We start from the raw sequence: 19,383 nt of genomic DNA on the forward strand, positions 1-19,383 counted from the left end.
ATGAAAGGATGAAGGATGAAGACAGGTATCAGGATGATAATCTCTACAAGCCAAGGAATTGCAGAGATTGCCAGCGAACCACAAGAAACTAGGCAAGAGGCATGGAACAGAGTCTCTCCCACAGCCTGAGCAGGAACCTTCCCTTCTAACATCTTGATCTTGGACGACAAGCATCCACCACTAGGAGATAATAAATTTCAGTTCTTTAAAACATCTGGTCTATGGTACTTTGTTATTAGCAAACCAGTACAACACCATTTTTTTTTTTGAGATGGAGTTTTGCTTTTGTCACCCAGGCTAGAGTGCAATGACAAGATCTCAGCCCACTGCAACCTCCACCTCCTGAATTCAAGTGATTCTTCTGCCACAGCCCCCTGAGTAGTTGGATTACAAGCATGTGCCACTATGCCTGGCTAATTTTTATATTTTAGTAGAGACAGAGTTTCAACATGTTGGCCAGGCTGGTTTCAAACTCCTGACCTCAAGTGATCCACCCACCTCAACCTTCCAAAGTGCTGGTATTACAGGTGTGAGCCACTGCACCCAGCATCAATACAGCACTTCTGACTGCACCTCTCCATGAGGTAGTGTCTACCTCTTTGGCTTTCCATAAAACAGAAGCACAGTTTACTTGAATCTTAGAAAGATAAAGGAAGATGGTTCTTTAGCCTAGTGAGTACATTCTTACAACCCAGTCAGAGAGTCTACAGCCTTAAGGAACTCAGGGGGTTTGATAAACAATGGACTCTCAAATCTGAAATAGGTTAGATTTTCAGGTTTCTGAATAGAAGCCAGGTTTCATTATCAAAGGTTACTTGCAGCCCCACCTGCTTTTTAACCCTGAACAACAGCAAGACATGAGCAAGTCTCCTGGGAAAACCAGAAAACTGAGTAAGGTTAAAGTATACATTCCTGTGAAATTGTTTTACCAAGCATTCCTGGAAGAAAATAATAAGAATGGCTGCTTCTGAAACTCACAGGCATAAATCTGACTTGGAGTTAAATTGGACCTGCTAGCCACACCCAGGCACAAACGACTGAACAGAATTTGAGTAACATTCTCATTCTTTATCTTAAAACCTTACTATGTAAATTAGGGGCACTTACAGTAGAGATCTCAGGCTATCATGAATTGATCTAATATACCTGTACTTTGGTTTTCTCCCCTTTCACAGGCAAACAAAAGAGGAAGAGAGACCCATAGTTAATCAGGAGAGGGACTGATACTAAACTATAACTAGATTTTCTATCAAACCACTCAACCCATTAAATCATTATTAAATACCAGTTATGTGCTAAGGATAAAGAATCTGAGAGTGGTAAGGAGAGATCAAAGATGGCTGAAGAGGAACAGCTCTGGAGTACATTTTCCAGTGAGAAGAATGCAGAGGGTGACTGGTCACTGCATTTCCAAACGAGTTTTTACTACCCACACACCAGGAGATTCCCAAGCTAAAAAGTGCCATGAGTTTCCAGCACAGCTGTTTCAGCCAGCACTGCGGGTCTCCACACAAGAATTCGCACAAATCCAGGTGGCCATTTCAACAGGTACCTGGAATGCCTGGGATACAAAGCTGCCCATTCGACTGAAAAAGGAGGGGCTGAAACAGGGAGCCAAGTGATCTGGTTCAGCAGTTCCCACCCCCCCCAAAAGACCAGCAATCTGAAACGCTCAGGATTGAGAGTTTTGCAGCAAGCATAGCTGGATCCAGGACAGTTCAGCTCAGTGGGGGGAAAGGGCATCAACCATTACCAAGGCAGATCACCATTACTGAGGCAGTCCACCTTTCCTGAGGCATTCTGCCGTTACTGAGGCAGTCCACCATTACTGAAGCAGACCACAATTACCGAGGGAGTTCTAACAGGAAGTTCACACAGCAGCTGGGCAGAGCCCATAGCAGCTCAGCAATGCCTCTGCTGGCAGACTGTGGCTAGACTACCACCTTGCTGGGCAAGGAATCTGAAAAAGGCAGCAGCACATCAGGAACATATAAATAAAGACCCACCTTCCCAGGACAGAGCACCTGGGGGAAAAGGCAGTTATGAGTTCTGCTACAAAAGACTTAAATGTACCTTCCCAGAAGCTCTGAACAGAACAATGGCACTCCCAGCTCAGCACTTGAGCTCCTATGAGGGACAGACTGCCTTCTCAAGCAGATCCCTGACTGCTGTATATCCAAAGAGACACCTCATAAAGAAAACTCAGGATGACATCTTGACAGGTGCCCTTCTGGGATGAAGATAACAGAAGAAGAAACTAACAACAACCCTTACTGTTCTGCAGCCACCACAGGTGATTCCCAGGCAAGCAGGGTCTGGAGTGGACCTCCAGCAGTCCTACAGCAGAGGGGCATGACTGTTATAAGGAAAACTAAACAACAGAAAGAAACATATTCAACATCAAAAAAAAAAGGATGTCAACTCAGAGACCCCATACAAAAGTCACCAACTACAAAGAACACAAGTAGATAAATCCACAAAGATGGGAAGAAACCAGAGCAAAAAGGATGAAAACACCAAAAACCAGAACTCCGCTCCTCTTCCAAGAGATCACGACTCCACACCAGGAAGGGAAGAAAGCTGGATGGAGAATGAGTCTGATGAATTGACAGAAACAGGCTTCAGAAGGTGAATAATAACAAACTTCTTGATCTAAAAGAACATGTTCTAACCGAATGCAAAGAAACTAAAAACCTTGAAAAAAGGTTTGATGAAATGCTAACAAGAATAAATAGCTTAGAGAAGAATATAAATGACCTGATGGAGCTGAAAAACACAGGAGGAGAACTTAGCGAAACATATACAAGTTTCAATGGTCAAATTGACAAAGCAGAAGAAAGGATATCAGAGATTAAAAATCAACCAAATGAAAAAAAAACAAGAAGGCAATATGAGAGAAAAAAGTGAAAAGAAATGAACAAAGCCTTCAAGAAATATGGGATTATGTGAAAAGACCTAATCTATGTTTGACAGGTGTACCTGAATGTGACCAGAGAATGAATCCAAGCTGGAAAACACTCTTCAGGATATAATCCAGGAGAACTTCCCCAACCTGGCAAGGCAGGCCAACATTCAAATCCAGGAAATACACAGAACATCACAAAGATATTCTTCAAGAAGAGCAACCCCAAGGCACATAATTGTCACATTCACCAAGGTTGAAAAGAAGGAAAAAATGCTAAGGGCAACCAGAGAGAAAAGTCAGGTTGCCCACAAAGGGAAACCCATCAGACTCACATCGGACCTCTCAGGAGAAACCCTACAAGCCAGAAGACACTGGGGGCCAGTATGCAACATCCTTAAAGAAAAGAACTTTCAACCTAAAATTTCATATCCAGCCAAACTAAGCTTCATAAGTGAAGGGGAAATAAAATCCTTTATGAACAAACAATTGCTGAGAGATTTCATCACCACTAGGCTTGCCGTAGAAGAGCTCCTGAAAGAAGCACTGAACATAGAAAGGAACAATCAGTACCAGGCACTCCAAAAACATACCAAATGGTAAAGAGCATCAACACAATGAAGAAACTGCATCAACTAATGGGCAAATAACCAGCTAGCATCAAACTGACAGGATCAAATTCACACATAACAATATCAACCTTAACTGTAAATGGGCTAAATGTTCCCATCAAAAGACACAGAATGGTAAATTGGATAAAAAGTCAAGACCCATTGGTGTGCTGTATCCAGGAAACCCATCTCACATGCAAGGACACAAATAGATTCAAAATAAAGGGATGGAGGAAGGTTTACAAAGCAAATGGAGAGCAATAAAAAGCAGGAGTTGCAATCCTACTCTCTGATAAAATAGACTTTAAGCCAACAAAGGTAGGACAAGAGACAAAGAAGGGAATTACATATTGGTAAAAGGATCAATGTAACAAGAAGAGTTAACTATCCTAAATATATACACACCCAAAACAGGAGCACCCAGATACATAAGGCAAGTTCTTAATGACCTACAAAGAGACTTAGATTCCCACACAATAATAGTGAGAGACTTTTTAACCCTCCACTGTCAATATTAGACAGATCAATGAGACAGAAATTTAAGAATATCCAGGACTTGAACTCAGATCTGGACCAAGCAAACCTAATAGACATTTAGAGAACTCTCCACCCCAAATCAACAGAATATACATTCTTTACAATACCACATTACACCTACTCTAAAATCGACCACATAATTGGAATAATATCACTCCTTGGCCAATGTAAATGAACAGATATCATAATAAACAGTCTCTCAGACCACACTACAATCAAATTAGAACTCGGGATTAATAAACTAATTCAGAACTCCACAACTTCATGGAAACTGAACAACAGGCTCTTAAATGTTGACAGAATAAACAATGAAATGAAGGCAGAAATAAAGATGTTCTTTGAAACCAACAAGAACAAATACACAGTGTACCAGAATCTCTGGGACACATTTAAAGCAGTGTCTAGAGGAAAATTTATAGCAAAAATGCCCACACGAGAAGGAAGAAAAGATCTAAAATCAACACCCTGTCATCAAAATTGAAACAGCTAGAGGAGCAAGATCCAAAAAAAAACTCAAAAGCTAGCAGACAACAAGAAATAACTAAGATCGGAGTAGAACTGAAGGAGATATAGACACGAAATACCCTTCAAAAAAAATCAATAAATCTGGAGCTGGTTTTTTGAAAAGATCAACAAAATACACAGGCCGCTAGCCAGATTAATAAAAAATAAAAGAGAGAAGAATCAAATAGATGCAATAAAAAAAGATAAAGAGGATATCACCACCAATTCCACAGAAATACAAACTACCATCACAGATTACAACAAACAAATTAATGCACACATAAACCAGTAAACCTGGAAGAACTGGAGAAATTCCTGGACACTTGCACCCTCCCAAGCCTAAGCCAGGAACAAGATGAAACCCTGAATAGACCAATAACAAAGGCTGAAGTTGAGGCAGAAATGAATAGCCTACCAACCAAAAAAAGCCCTGTGATGGGTTCACAGCCAAATTCTATCAGATATAGAAGTAGGAGCTGGTACCACTCCTTCTGAAACTATTCCAAACAATCCAAAAAGAGAAAATCCTTCCCAATCATTTTATGAGACCAACATCATCCTGATACCAAAACCCCGCAGAGACTCAACAAAAAAAGAAAACTTCAGGCCAATATCCACGATGAACATAGATGTAAAAGTCTTCAATAAAATACTGGCAAACCGACTGCAACAGTACATCAAAAAGCTTATCCATCACAATCATGTAGGCTTCATCCCAGAGATGCAAGGCTGGTTCAAAGTATTCAAGCCTTTAAATGTAATTCACAATATAAACAGAACCAAAGACAAAAACCACATGATTATCTCAATAGATGCAGTGAAGGCCTTCAACAAAATTCAACAGCCATTTATGCTAAAAATTCTCAATAAACTAGTTATCAATTAAACATATCTCAAATTAGTAAAAGCTATTTATGACAGAACAACAGCCAATATCATACTGATTGGGCAAAAACTGGAAACATTCCCTTTGAAATCTGGCACTAGACAAGGATGCTCTCTCTCTCACCACTCCTATTCAACATAGTATTGGAAGTTCTAGCCAGAGCAATCAGGCAAGAAAAAGAAATACAGAGTATTCAATTAGTAAAGGAGGATTGTCTCTATTTGTCTCTATTTGCAGACAACATGATTGTATATTAAGAAGAACCCATCATCTCAGCCCAGAATCTCCTTAAACTGATAAGCAAATTGAGCTAAGTCTCAGGACACAAAATCAGTGTGCAGAAATCACAAGCATTCTTATATGCCAATAACAGACTAAAAGAGAACCAAATCAAGAGCAAATTCCCATTCACACTCGCTGCAAAGAGAATAAAATACCTAGGAATACTATTAACAAAGGATGTAAAGGACCTCTTCAAGGAGAATTACAAACCACTGCTCAAGGAAATAAGACAGGACATAAACAGATGGAAAAACATTCCATGCTCACGGTTAGGAACAATCAATATTGTGAAAATGGCCATACTGCTCAAAGTAATTTACAGATTCAACACTATCCCCATCAAGCTACATATGACCCTCTTCACAGAACTGGAAAAAAACACCTTAAACTTTGTATGAAACCAAGAGAGCCCACATAGCGAAGACAATCCTAAGCAAAATGAACAAAGCTGGAGGCATCATGCTCCCTGACTTCAAACTATACTACAAGGCCACAGTAATCAAAACAGCATGGTACTGGTACCAAAACAGAAATATAGACCAACGGAACAGAATAGAGACCTCAGAGGCAATGCCACACATCTACAACCATCTGATCTTTGACAAACCTGACAAAAACAAGAAATGGGGAAAGGATTCCCTGTTTAATAAACTGTGTTGGCAAAACTGGCTAGCCATGTGCAGAAAGGAGAAACTGGACCCCTTCCTGACACCTTACACTAAAATTAACTCCAGATGGATTAAGTCCAGATGGACTTAAACATAAGACCTAACACTAAAAAACTCTAGAAGAAAACCTAGGCAAAACCATTCAGGACATATGCATAGGCAAGGCCTTCATGACTAAAACACCAAAAGCAATGGCAACAAAAGCCAAAATAGACAAATGGGATCCAATTAAACTCCAGAACTTCTGTTTAAACAATCATTGGAGTGAACTGGCAACCAGCAGAATGGGAAAAACATTTTTGCAATCTACCCATCTGACAAAGGGCTAACATCCAGAATCTACAAAGAACTAAAACAGATGTAAAAGAAAAAAACAAACAAACCCATTCAAAAGTGGGCAAATGAAATGAACAGACACTTTTCAAAGAAGACATATATGAGGCCAACAAACATATGAAAAAATGCTCATCATCACTGGTCATTAGAGAAATGCAAATCAAAACTACATTGAGATACCATCTCACACCAGATAGAATGGTGATCATTAAAAAATCAAGACAACAGATGCTGGAGAGGATGTGGAGAAATAGGAACACTTTTACACTGTTGGTGGGAGTGTAAATTAGTTCAACCATTGTGGAAGACAGTGTGGCAATTCCTCAAGGACCTAGAAACAGAAATTCCATTTGACCCAGCAATCCCATTACTCGGTATATATACAAAGGATTATAAATCATTATATTATAAAGGCACATGCACATGTATGTTCACTGCAGCACTGTTTTCAATAGCAAAGACCTGGAACCAACCCAAATGCCCACTGATGACAGAGTGGACAAGAAAAATGTGGCACATATATACCATGGAAGACTATGCAGCTATAAGAAACGATGAGTTTGTGTCCTCTGTAGGGACATGGATGAACCTGGAAACCATCATTCTCAGCAAACTGACAAGAACAGAAAATCAAACACTGCATGTTCTCACTCATAGGCGGGTGTTGAACAATGAGAACATGTGGACACAAGGAGGGGAGCATCACACACCAGGGTCTGTTGGTTGGGAGTAGGGTAGGGACAGCGGGGGATAGGGAGGTTGGAGAGGGATAACATGGGGAGAAATGCCAGATATAGGTGATGGGGGATGGAGGCAGCAAACCACATTGCCATGTATATAACTATGCAACAAGTCTGCATGATCTGCACATGTACCCCATAATCTAAAGTACAATAAAAATACATATTTTTTTAAAAAAGAATCTGAGAGCGGTAAGGAGGGGTGAGGAATGGGGTTAAGAATTAAGGTAGAGAGAGTTAGTATAGGAAGAACACTTATCATGGCAAAAGGGAATAAAAGACACACAAGGGATATGCTCTTTAAGCTGGACCTTTGAAAGTAAGTCACTGTTCATTAAGTTACCATAGAAGCCAGGAAGGCAGAAAAAGGAAGCCCATTCTCATAGGAATAGTGGAGAAAAATCACAAAGCCTAGAGTGGGGTGTCCATGGTTGGAAATATCTGGAGGAGGGCAAGCTGGGTCTTGAATATGAGATGTCTGGGGCTTTACTTTACAGGTGATGGAGAGCTACTGAAGGGTTTGTACAGGATTTGATAGTTGTGTGTTTCAGAAAAACCTACCTAATTTAAAATGTTCAAAATAAACTAGCACTGGGGATAGGCTGGATGCTGAGAGCTATTAAAAGATTATTTCAAGATGTAGGGTAAATGCACCTGACAGCAATAACTTAAGCATACCCTTAGAATGACCCTATGTGGCAGATGCCCCTGAATGTGTGTTCCAAGCTAGAGAATCCAGAAGTGGCCTACCTGGAGATTCGTTCCTTGTGTATGAGGATCTTCTGGTGGAACACAGGCTGTTGAGGAGATTGAAGCCTAAGCTTTGAGTTAAATGAAGGTTGCCAGGTGGAAGTCATTAAGGAGAGGGTGGTAAGTAAAAGCTATATAAACTGCATGCTGTCTGCCAGTGGCTGTGGTTTTCCAGCCCAGCCCACCACTCCTGGACTCTCTTTCTTGTATGTAAGCCCTTAATAAAACCCCATGTCTCATTTGCTGGCTCTGGGTCTGTTCTTCAGCCTTTCAAACTGGTTGCCTTCCCTGCTGATGTTCATAAGGATTCAGCACAACACAAGAGCTCAGGAGAAATCAGAAGGAGAAAATGATGAGACATTTCAGAGGTCAGCTGACCAATTTTCGTGGCTAGTTGAACAAAGAGAAGGAGAGCAAAGCCAAAGGTGACTCTGAAGCTCTGAGGTTTCTAAAAGACAGGAAAGGATGTTATTAACTGGAAAAATAGACCCAGGGAGAGTCTGGAAGCCTTGGAAACTTCCAGATTGTCTCTTACCACTTCTTACTGAAACAGTATCATAAAATTGTGTGGAATGAACATAAAACTTTGTGATTAAAAAAAACATAAAACATAAAAATTTTGTGTATTCGGCCAGGTGCAGTGGCCCACACCTGTACTCCCAGCACTTCCGGAGGCCGAGACAGGCAGATCACGAAGTCAGGAGTTTGAGACCAGCCTGGCCAATATAGTGAAACCCCATCTCTACCAAAAATACAAAAATTAGCCAGGCATGGTGGTATGTACCTGTAGTCCCAATCCCAGTTACTCAGGAGGCTGAGGCAGAAGAATCACTTGAACCCAGGAGGCGGACATTGCAGTGAGCAGAGATCATGACACTGCACTCCAGCTTGGGCAACAGAGACTCCATCTAAAAAAAAAAAAAAAAGCCACTTTGTATAGTCATTAATCTAAGGTAAATAAAATAAACTTTTTCTTCAGATTTCCAGCCCTGAAAACACACACATTTCAACTACTTCCCTGGAAAGCATCTATATTTAACCAAATTGTAGTACTGATAATTATTGTGACTCTGAAAGACAATTCCCAAATAGGAGAAACCCCAAATATTTCTTTTTGTAAATTAGTAAAGGTCTATATTAGTAAAGGTATCAACAGGCCAAAAATGCCACTGATTATAATAATTCAGGATTTATATTTCAACACAAAGGGATGCAATATAACCCTAAGCTAGATTTATGCCTGGATGTGGGTGGGTATTCATTCAGTCAATGGGAGGACACAAGAGGAGATTCAAAGGTAATGGTTATTCCTACCCTCAAAAATCCTCCACTCTTATTTACCATGAGTTTGAACAAAATACAGTCTGTACATGGGTGTGTGTTCAGTACTACTTGTAAAAAGTACAGCAAGGGCTTTTTAAGACCAGTCATTAATAATATAGACTCGATCCTTAAACTTTTCCATTTTACAAATTATCTTTAGGCCATCTCTTCTATGCAATTGTTATCTTATGAGTCCAAATAACACCCTCTCTGCTGGGTTCCAGATCATCTTCAGGTGGGTACAATGCCTCTCTGCTCACAGTCATCACAACCAAAACGAGTCAAATATTTTGCTACCCCAAATCTGCTGTTACCTTCTTTTTCATTTTCTATCTTGGTTAATGGAATAGCTGTATACTTAGGCTCACTAAGTCTCAAAGTTGAGAGTTATCCAGGATGACTCATCCTAAAGACCTGGATCAGCCTCCATATCCATTTTTTTAGCTAAGTCTGCCATCTCCCCTTCAATCCACATTGCCACTGCCTTGTTTTAGGATCCCATTGTTCTTGTGTGAACAACTGCAATATCCTTCTAATTTTCCCCCTTCCTCCAGTGTCTATTTTCCATAGAGTGATTCTTCTAAAGCATAAATTTCTAAAGCACCACCATATTCACTGGCTAACTATGTGTCAAGAGCTTCTTTATGCCTTCAGGATAAATTCAAATACCTTATGTGGTAAGAAAAATAATGGCCTTCAAAAGATGTGTATGTCCTGGTCCCCAGTACTAGTAACACCCATAGGCTGAAGAATACAGGCTCTAGAAGCCAGGCTCTAGAAGCTGAAAAAGACAAGGAACAGATTCTCCCCTGGAGCTTCCAAAAGGAATACGATTTTGGCAACCCTTAATCTTAGCTCCATAAGACCTATTTCAGACATGTGACCTCCTGAGCTGTAAAATAATAAATTTGTATTGTTTTAAGCTACCAAGTCTATGATAATTTGTTACAAAGGCAAAAGAAAACTAAAACTCCTTTGTACGGCATACAGAGCCATTGCATGGGACTATATGGGCCGTACCTACCGGTGAAGCCATACCTTCCAAGATGCCAAACCATGTATTAATTTCCTCATGTTTATATGGCCGTCCATACAGGGCTTTCTATCTTCTCTACTCATCTATCAAGATTCTACTAAATCATGATCTCTTTTATGAAAGCTTCCTGGTCTTTGAGATAGAGTCACATGTCCCATGCTCTGTGTCCTCAATTCTTCTATGCCTAAGTCTTCTTTGTACTTAGCATAATCTACCAGGTAAGCTGTTTTATCTGCATCCTCCAGTAGACCATGAGCTGTCTGAAAGCAGACACTCTATGTTAATTCATCTCTGCACCCCAGCAGCTAACACAACGCACAACCCATAAAGCCAAATTGAATTCAATTAATATTAAGAAGAAAAATAGGACAGTAGACCAAAGGGAAGAAAGGTTAAAAAAAAAAAGTGGGTTTCAGGATGATGAGAAACCTTAATTTATTGTACATAAATGGCAAAAGAGCCAAGGAAGGAAGAGGGAATAAATATGCAAATGATAAAAGAAAGAGAAATTTATTTTACTACTCTGAAAGTAGTCCAAATAAATGAGATCATCGGCAATGGAGGGACTATCCTTGAAAAGGAAGAAAGATTTTTTCTTTTAAGTAAGAAAAAAAGCAAAGATTTAATACACATATTAATTTTATTGAAAGTTAATAACAGATGAGAAAAGGAAAAATCTATCTTTTCATAGGGTTAAGGACTTGATTTTATTTTAAGGCATTACATTTATGTAGTTTCCCTATATTATCTTTCTCCAAAATCTTGCAGCATAATTTTCCTAATAGATCAAATAACTACTAGCTCTTAGGACATTTTTAGGGTAGCAGATTCTTCTCCAAGTCACAAAGACATCTGAGTATTCCTAGGTGCTTCCTACCACAAAAGACAACTACCAGTTCAAATTCTGCTAACATAGCCCCTAACAAAGCTCTCCCAGGCTGAAGTCAAAACAGTTTCTGTCCCTTGATCTCTAGGCCACAGCACTTCAACTATATTCTCTTAAATGTATTTTTCACAAATAAAACACACTGACGTCGACTAAAATATTCCATCCCTACTGAAGTCAGCGCTGACGAGATGATATCAAAATGCTGCACAAATAAATATCAAGAAGCCAACATAGCCACCTGCCTCCCAGGAAAATGACACAAAGGCATCACTGATGCTGCACTCACCAGGCCATTTTTGGAGTCAAAAAATAACTTCTCATATTAACAGATTGTGAAGCCAAAATAGTCTTACAGAAATGTGTGCACCCCGTGAGCAACACAGCTCTTCTGGCAAGAAACATACTACAAAAGCTCAAGCAGAAGAATTTCTGGCACCAATATTCCAAAGGCAGCTGTTCTCTGTTACAAATGACCTACTGCTGCAGCACTCCTGTAGCTGGAACTGCTGCTGAGTCAGCAGCTTTGGGTGTTTTTGGTTGGTTTTTCTCCCCATCACTTTGTCTAACAGTATTTAGGAAAAGGTTCTTTCTTAGCCACAGGGGTCAGGCTATGAAAACCAATTAAAAAACATGGTCAGGCCACAGGCACTGGACTAAGATGCCCAGATTCTCAATCAGAGCTTCCATTTCCCATATAGAACGGGTCTAAGCGTATGGTCTTGTCCCTGTAAGGAGAAACTCATTATCATATCATCTTTTTGCCTAGTTTTCAGTGTCCTGTATAGCTGGCTCCCACCATATTTGACATTTCCATTTGTAAACCTCCATTTCAAACAGGTATTATACCATTTCTATGACTTTTTTAAAAATATCATCTCACCTAATTCAAAACAAACCCAAAAAGACCACATCTCATTATCACATTCATATATTTGATTAATATTCTTTAAGCTGCTTCCATATGAAGGCACTGAGCCTTCCCACAAAGGAAATCAAAGGCATGAGAAAGTAAACACCACTGCTCACTGGATGTCATTCATCCAATCAGTAACAATTTTTTTCCTAAGTGGCTACTCTGTTTCCAGCACCACAGGGTTGCAAAGGATTTATAAGACATGGGTCTTACTCCCACAGACTTTACATAGCAGTTCAAAAGCCAAAACACATACAAATCAAATAACTAGAGAAAAGCATAAGAGACAAAGGAAAGACCTTCTTCTAAGGCAGATAAGACTTAATAAAAAGGAGTACTTTAATGTGGGCTAAATCAGACAAAATTGAGGACATTCAGAAAAGTTATCATTTGAACTGAGTGTACTTTCTAGTGGAGTCAGGTTCGGGATCACATCACTGGAAAAGGAAACACTTGAGCTGGGTGCTGAGTTGAGAATTCACACGGAATTTTGAAGACTACCCAGAATATTCCCAATTTGATCAAAGAAACTGCTGAAAATACTCCCTTCATGCTAACAAAGTATAGAAAATATCCTAGGTGGAGGTTGGGGGTAGAGTACAAAGGGAGTTTATACTCCTGGAGCAATATTACTTTCCCTTAAAGGGAGGAAACACTAAGACTATGAACTCTCACCTCATTCTATTATTTTTAAAAAAAAAAAAAAAGAAGTGTTTTAGACTTATTCTCTCCCTTATGAAAAAAAAAATGCTCTTTACATAGGTATTTACAAATTACACTGTATGTGGAAATGACAGTACTAATAAGACACTATGGCTCGTGTTGAGTTGGACCAAAAAAAGACACCAGAGAGCAACAGAGACACAAAATTTCATGCCTCAGATTGTTCAAGGCTCATTTTTATGATTTCACAAAACATAGCCTGGGAATATTACATAACATTCATAATTCACAAAATAAAAGCATTTCTGTCAAAGGCTAGATGTCAAACAGCAATACCACTGATACATTTTCAGTCATGTGTACTGAATTTGTATTTCCAACACTAAGAAATAGTTTGGAAATAAACAAATCAAGCATTGACATCAACAACAAAGAATAAGAGAAAGCATGACATAATATTAAAATCGTGTCTTATCAGCTAAAAGAGGTTTCAGTATCAAGTCATAACACTTTACTAACTCAGTGGGAATGACAGTGGGAGAGAGAACTTCGAATATAAAGTTAACGGTTCTAACATTTTATCAAAACAAGAACAACTCTTCTCCTTGGAGATGTTTTTTTCTTCCTTTCAGATCATTTTAGGGACCTTTTACTAATCTTCTAAGTTGATCTTTAGTAACCTGGAAATACTAAAGGAGCAGTTCTCACAGAAAATATCATATAAGAGCAAAAACAATCTGCATTCTGGCAGCGAGCTGCTGGAAAACCCAAATTATCTTATTCAAGAGTTAGATGCAAAATACTAAAAACAAATCTGCAAAAAAAAGAGATTGGCATTTTTCTTTGTTGAATAAAAAGGGGGCTTGGCAAGACTTGCTACGTTTTTAAGAGAAAAAATAATTGCACTCTTTAGGTAAAAGTATTTTATATATAGGAGATGCTCAGAAAACAGTGAGCAATTAATTATTTTAACTTAACTGTGAAAATTTCAAATAAAAAAATCAGATCGGCCTTGACTATACAATAAAAACAAGTCTTTTTAATTTTTTTCTAGCTTTATTGAGGTACGACTAACAAATCACAATTGTGGATGTACAACATGGTGTTTTGATATATGTATGCATTGTGAGATGATGAACATAAGCTAATTAGCCTAGCCCTCACTTCACATCGGTACCTTTTTTATTGTATAATAAGAGGGAATTGTACCTGTCATCATACTTTTCCTCATCACCACTCATCTGCTTTTAACCAGGCCTACCAGGCAATCATCTTCCACTCAGCAAACAGGAACTCCTTATTATACAATTACTTCCTATTGTTTTTCTGATATAAACAAACACAAAATTTCAACCACAAAACGGTAGCATTTGGCCTAGATTATTTTTCCCGTTCTTTCACTTGGCAGAAATCTATGAAAAGCAGATGGAGAAATAGTGGTGACTCAAAACAAAAAACAACACACTTACAGTCTTTTTATAAAAATCGGAACAGTCCTGCATGCAAATATTTAATCTGTCTTGGTAGACACAATGAATATTCAACAGGCAGAGTCAAGAAAAAGACAAATTTGATATAGAGGACTATCAAGTGGTATCCGTTACCAAACAAGCTATACTTTGAATACCGGAAATTTGCCTGGTCTCTAAGTAACACATTTTTGAAAAATAAAAAATAAAACTCACAGAGTGTTTTCAGATCACACTCACACTTACATTCCTCCTTGATGGATCTAAAAGGTGAAAACAGGGCTGCAATAGTTCACAGAATTTCTCAATCTTTCTAGAAAGAGCAATAAATATCTACTTAACTTTGATTTTTTTTCTAATGAAGTACTATTAACACTGAGGCCCTCCTACAAAATTAAATCTTCTTAAAAGTTGTTGAAAATAATTATAATCTCTTGCAATGTTTACCAAAGGCTCATGTCAACTCCCAAAATTTAAAATATAGCATTTTTTTTTTTTTTTTTGAGATGAAGTGTCACTCTGTCACTCAGGCTGAAGCGCATTGGCACAATCTCTGCTCATTGCAACCTACGCCTCCTGGGTTGAAGCAATTTGCCTGCCTCAGCTTCCAGAGTAGCTGGGATTACAGGCACCAACCATAATGCCTAGCTAATTTTTGTATTTTTAGTAGAGATGGAGTTTCACACATCTTGGTCAAGCTAGTCTTGAACTCCTGACCTCAGCTGATCCACTTGCCTCGGCCTCCCAAAGTGCTGGGATTACAAGCATGAGCCACCGCGCCCAGCCTAAACTACAGCATTTTAAAATTTTTTATCAAGAACTTAGGTCACCATTACCACTATTATTATTTAAATTAAGCAAAGATATTTTAAAAACCCAGGAAGGATGCGAAAAAAAGTTTGCATAAAATAAAGTAATATTTGGGAAAGGTCTATATTAATTAAACATGCTAGCCATGGTAGCAAAATAAATATTTTAAAAAGTTAAGCATAGCTGTTTATTTCAGTGTAACTTCTGGACTTCTTGCTGATTGAATATAATATTTCTTTGTTAGCAGGAGATGCACTATAAAGGGCATGGTTTTAGAAGACAGCATTGGAGCCTAAAACCAATTTACTTCATGCTACTGAGAAACTTCTTACTATTTCATAATAAGTACATCTTCTTCGACTTTTTTAATCGTTTTTTTAAGTTTTAATATGTGGAACCATAGGCGCGCATGCGCGCACACACACAGATTTTATGCATACAGTCATGAACTGCAAAGGGACTGAGGTTTTAACCTCTTGCAAGCTAACAAGGGAGCCTGCCGTAGTTAATGGATGCTGGCAGAAGAGATTCGCCTCCAAGGTGAGAGACAAAAAACTTTATTACTCACAACAACAAGCATAAGCTTCACATTTATACTGGTTCCCCTTGCCCTCAAAGCCCAAAGGGGTAGTCTCAAGTAGCCCAGGTGGATGCTGAGCACACAGTGGGTTTGCATCACAGCCATGGAACACAGGAACACCAGGCTAAAGGAAACTCCATCTTTTACAATGGGCAGCAAACAAATCCACCAACCTTCACCCCCAAAGGAAATATGCTTTTTATTACACTAGCAGTAAATAAACCTACCCTTGGTCCAGAGAAGGCCAGACTCTATATCTGTCTTGCAAGGCTGTTTACAAACATCCTTGAAGGATCATCTGCAACAAAAAGTTGTCAGTGCTTCTCACAGGAGTACAGAGAAATACAACAGACCCTTGAAGAGCTGTTTCCCAATACACTGATATTACCTGTAACCTATATATATATTGTTTGTAACCTATAAATCACAGTTTTGTTGGAAAACCTCCTATCTCTTTAAATATTCTCTTTCACTAGAGCTCCAAGGCCCTATCTCTCTCTACTGTGAAAACGTCTTTGTTCTCCGAGGGCCTGGCCTTCCTTAATAATTCTGAGAACCCTAGAGGCCTGGTCAAGGCAAAAGCCAATTCCGATTGCTCTCACATCCTTCCTGGATGTGAAACTCAGATTCACTGTATTCATCCTGGATGATTCTGTGAAAGGTGCTGTAGATTACCTTGTGTATAGTTTTCTATTACTGCCACAACAAATCACTTCAAATTTATCAGCTTAAACCCATATTCACTTACCATCTTACACTTTCTATGGGTCAGATGTCTGGGCAGCAAATAGCTCAGCTGGATCCCCTGGGTCTCAGAAGGCCAAAATCAAGGTGTCAGCAGGGCTGAGTTCCTTATTGGATGCCCTGGAAAATAATCCACTTCCAAGCTCATTCAGGATGTTGGCAGAACTCCACATGGTCCTTCCATCTTCAAGTTAGCAATGGTATGTCAAGTCCTTCTGACACATAAAATTTCTGACTTCTTCTTTTCTGCTCTCTGTTCTCAAGAGTTTATATAATTCCATTGGACCCATTCAAATAATCCAGGAGAATCTCCCCATCAATAAATTAGCAAACTTAACTATATCTGTAAAGTTCCTTTTGCCATGTGAGGTAACATACTCATAGTCCTGGAGATTAGGGTATGGGATCTTCTTGAGGGACATAAAGATATCTACCACACCCTGCAATCAAAAGTGTGGTCCTCAGACCATCTGTATTCACATCACCTGGGAATTTGTTAGAAATCTGGAATTTCAGAATTCACCTCATATCCAAAGAATTAATATCTGTATTTTAAAAAGCACTCCAGATGATTCATAACCAAATTAACATCTAGCAAGTACTGCCTATCTATAGATATGAATCATCTGATGATGTTGTTGCCACTGAACAAGTTAGAGGCAGTCAAAATGTTGATAGAAAAGATCCCTCCATTTATCCCTGCCAGTGCCAATGTACCAGCGTCTCTACTTGACAACACCTAGAGAGCTGGAGGTTAGTTGGGGCTAAGATATTTGCTTTGATCATTGCCACCTGCTGCTGGTCCAGATCTTGCCCAGGTAGCATGGGTTCCTCAGGCTGCAGAAGGAGGCCATTTTTTCCCTGATTGTTATAATCTTTAATTTCAAACACAGACAGCCAGTTTCCTCAGATTGTGTTCACAGCAAGGTGGATTGGTAAGAAAAAAGCTTCACATTCTTATTCTCATCTGATACCTGAAACCATTCCTCCTCAACAGCCAATGACCTGCTAGCAATCCCAGATACTACTTCAGAGCCGCCTTGCTATATAATGAGTTTTTTGTTTTTAGGAGCTGGTACTTTCTTGCAGCTGAACTTCACTGGGGCTACTTACATCCATCAAAGATATTTTAGTCATTTGAATATCAAAAAGAGTATCCTCAGTCCCTGTCATGGTTAATTTTGGTGTCAACTTGAATTAATACCAAGATAAGTAGTAAACTATTATTTATTCTCAATCATTGTATTGATTATTCGCAATGCTTAAACAGGCACTGGGCCCACCCCTCTTCTGCTGAAATGGAAATTTAGGTGGTCTGGCATTTGAATTAGCATGATTGGGCTGCCCCAGGAATTTCTAAGAGTGTGTTTCCAGAGAAGACTGGCATGTCAGTCAGTGAACTGAGTGGGGAAATTTTACCCTCAATGTGGACAGGTATCATTCAACAGGCTGAGGCCCAAGCGTAACAAAAAGGCAGAGGGGGAACATATTCTTGTTCTGCCTTTAACTGAGCCCAGACACTCCTAGTTTTCTGCCCTTAAATGTCAGAACTCTGAGCTTTCTGGCATTTTTGGACTACAGGCCTCACACTAGCAGTTCCTAGGCTCTTGGGCTTTCAGTTTTAGACTGAGTTACACCATCAGCTTCATTGGTTCTAAAGCCTTTAGAGCTGCAGACCACCTATCATAAAACTTCTCTGTCTCCATATTCAAATTAGCCAATTACCGTAATAAGTCCCTTCTCCTCTCTCTCCCCCTCAGGCAGATATAGATGATTGATTAATTGACTGATTGATAGATATTCTATCAGTTTTGTCTCCCTGGAAAACTCCGATTAAAACAGTCCCTATACAATTTTCTACAAAATCTGATACCAACAAATCCAGAACTCCTTCATAACATGTAATTTCATCACTTACTCATTAGACAATGGGAACAGGAACTAAATTACAGTTTGGAGTCAAGGCTCCAGGTCACTTTCAATTGGAATAAAAACTTGTTTACTATTATAACATTACTCTTTAAAATACAGATAACTAGAAGTTGCATTTAAATTAAGACAAGTAAAATAAAAGGCACCATTAATTCGGTGAGACCTGAATTTTACAAAGCATTTCCAAATCATGTCTAATATTATCTTTATACTAGCTATGTAAGATAAATAAATATATTACTATCCCCATTATATGGATTAGAAAATGAGACACAAATAAATTAGGCTATTTTCTTTGATTAAGGCAACCAATATTTAACAGAAGCAGGACCAGAAGGGTTTCTGACTCCCAGATTCATATCATGTAACTTATGGTATATTCTTTTGTACAGAATGTACCAAATTTATAAATACAGGTTTTTTTTAAAAAACATAACTTCCTAAAGCAAAACATATTTTCCAAACCTCAAGCTATTATACAAGAGGAGGGGAGCCATACTGTAGATCTAAGAAACAAATAATGTAGTTACCCTTCCACATATCATGAATGCTATGGAAATTTATGCATTTTCTTTCATGATATAAAATATTCTCCAGAGTATATGAATCTTTAAAATGTTCTGTGGCTTGAAGTATGTTGCAGTAGGGGGCATATCCAAGATGACTGAATAGGAACAACTCTGGAGTGCAGTTCCCAGTGAGAACAGCACAGAGGGTGAGTGATCACCACATTTCCAAATGAGTTTTTACTACCCACAGACCAGGAGATTCCCGGGCTGAAAAGTGCCATGAGTTTCCAGCATGGCTG

The 19,383-nt window shown here is 38.9% G+C and overlaps 1 long non-coding RNA gene across 1 annotated transcript in view; it reads right to left on the reverse strand.

The window, feature by feature from the left end:
• LOC103795750 (uncharacterized) overlaps positions 1 to 13,342 on the reverse strand; it is a 61,990-nt gene extending 48,648 nt beyond the window's left edge. Inside the window, exons 1-2 of the long non-coding RNA XR_008474394.2 lie at positions 11,751 to 13,342; positions 9,001 to 9,124 (exon numbers count right to left, since the gene is read on the reverse strand). This is a non-coding gene — a long non-coding RNA (uncharacterized LOC103795750). The remainder of the gene's footprint in view (positions 1 to 9,000; positions 9,125 to 11,750) is intronic.
• Between the last annotated feature and the right edge of the window lie 6,041 nt (positions 13,343 to 19,383).

Source organism: Callithrix jacchus, chromosome 8 (genome assembly GCF_049354715.1).
Source record: "Callithrix jacchus isolate 240 chromosome 8, calJac240_pri, whole genome shotgun sequence".
Lineage (NCBI taxonomy): Eukaryota > Metazoa > Chordata > Mammalia > Primates > Cebidae > Callithrix > Callithrix jacchus.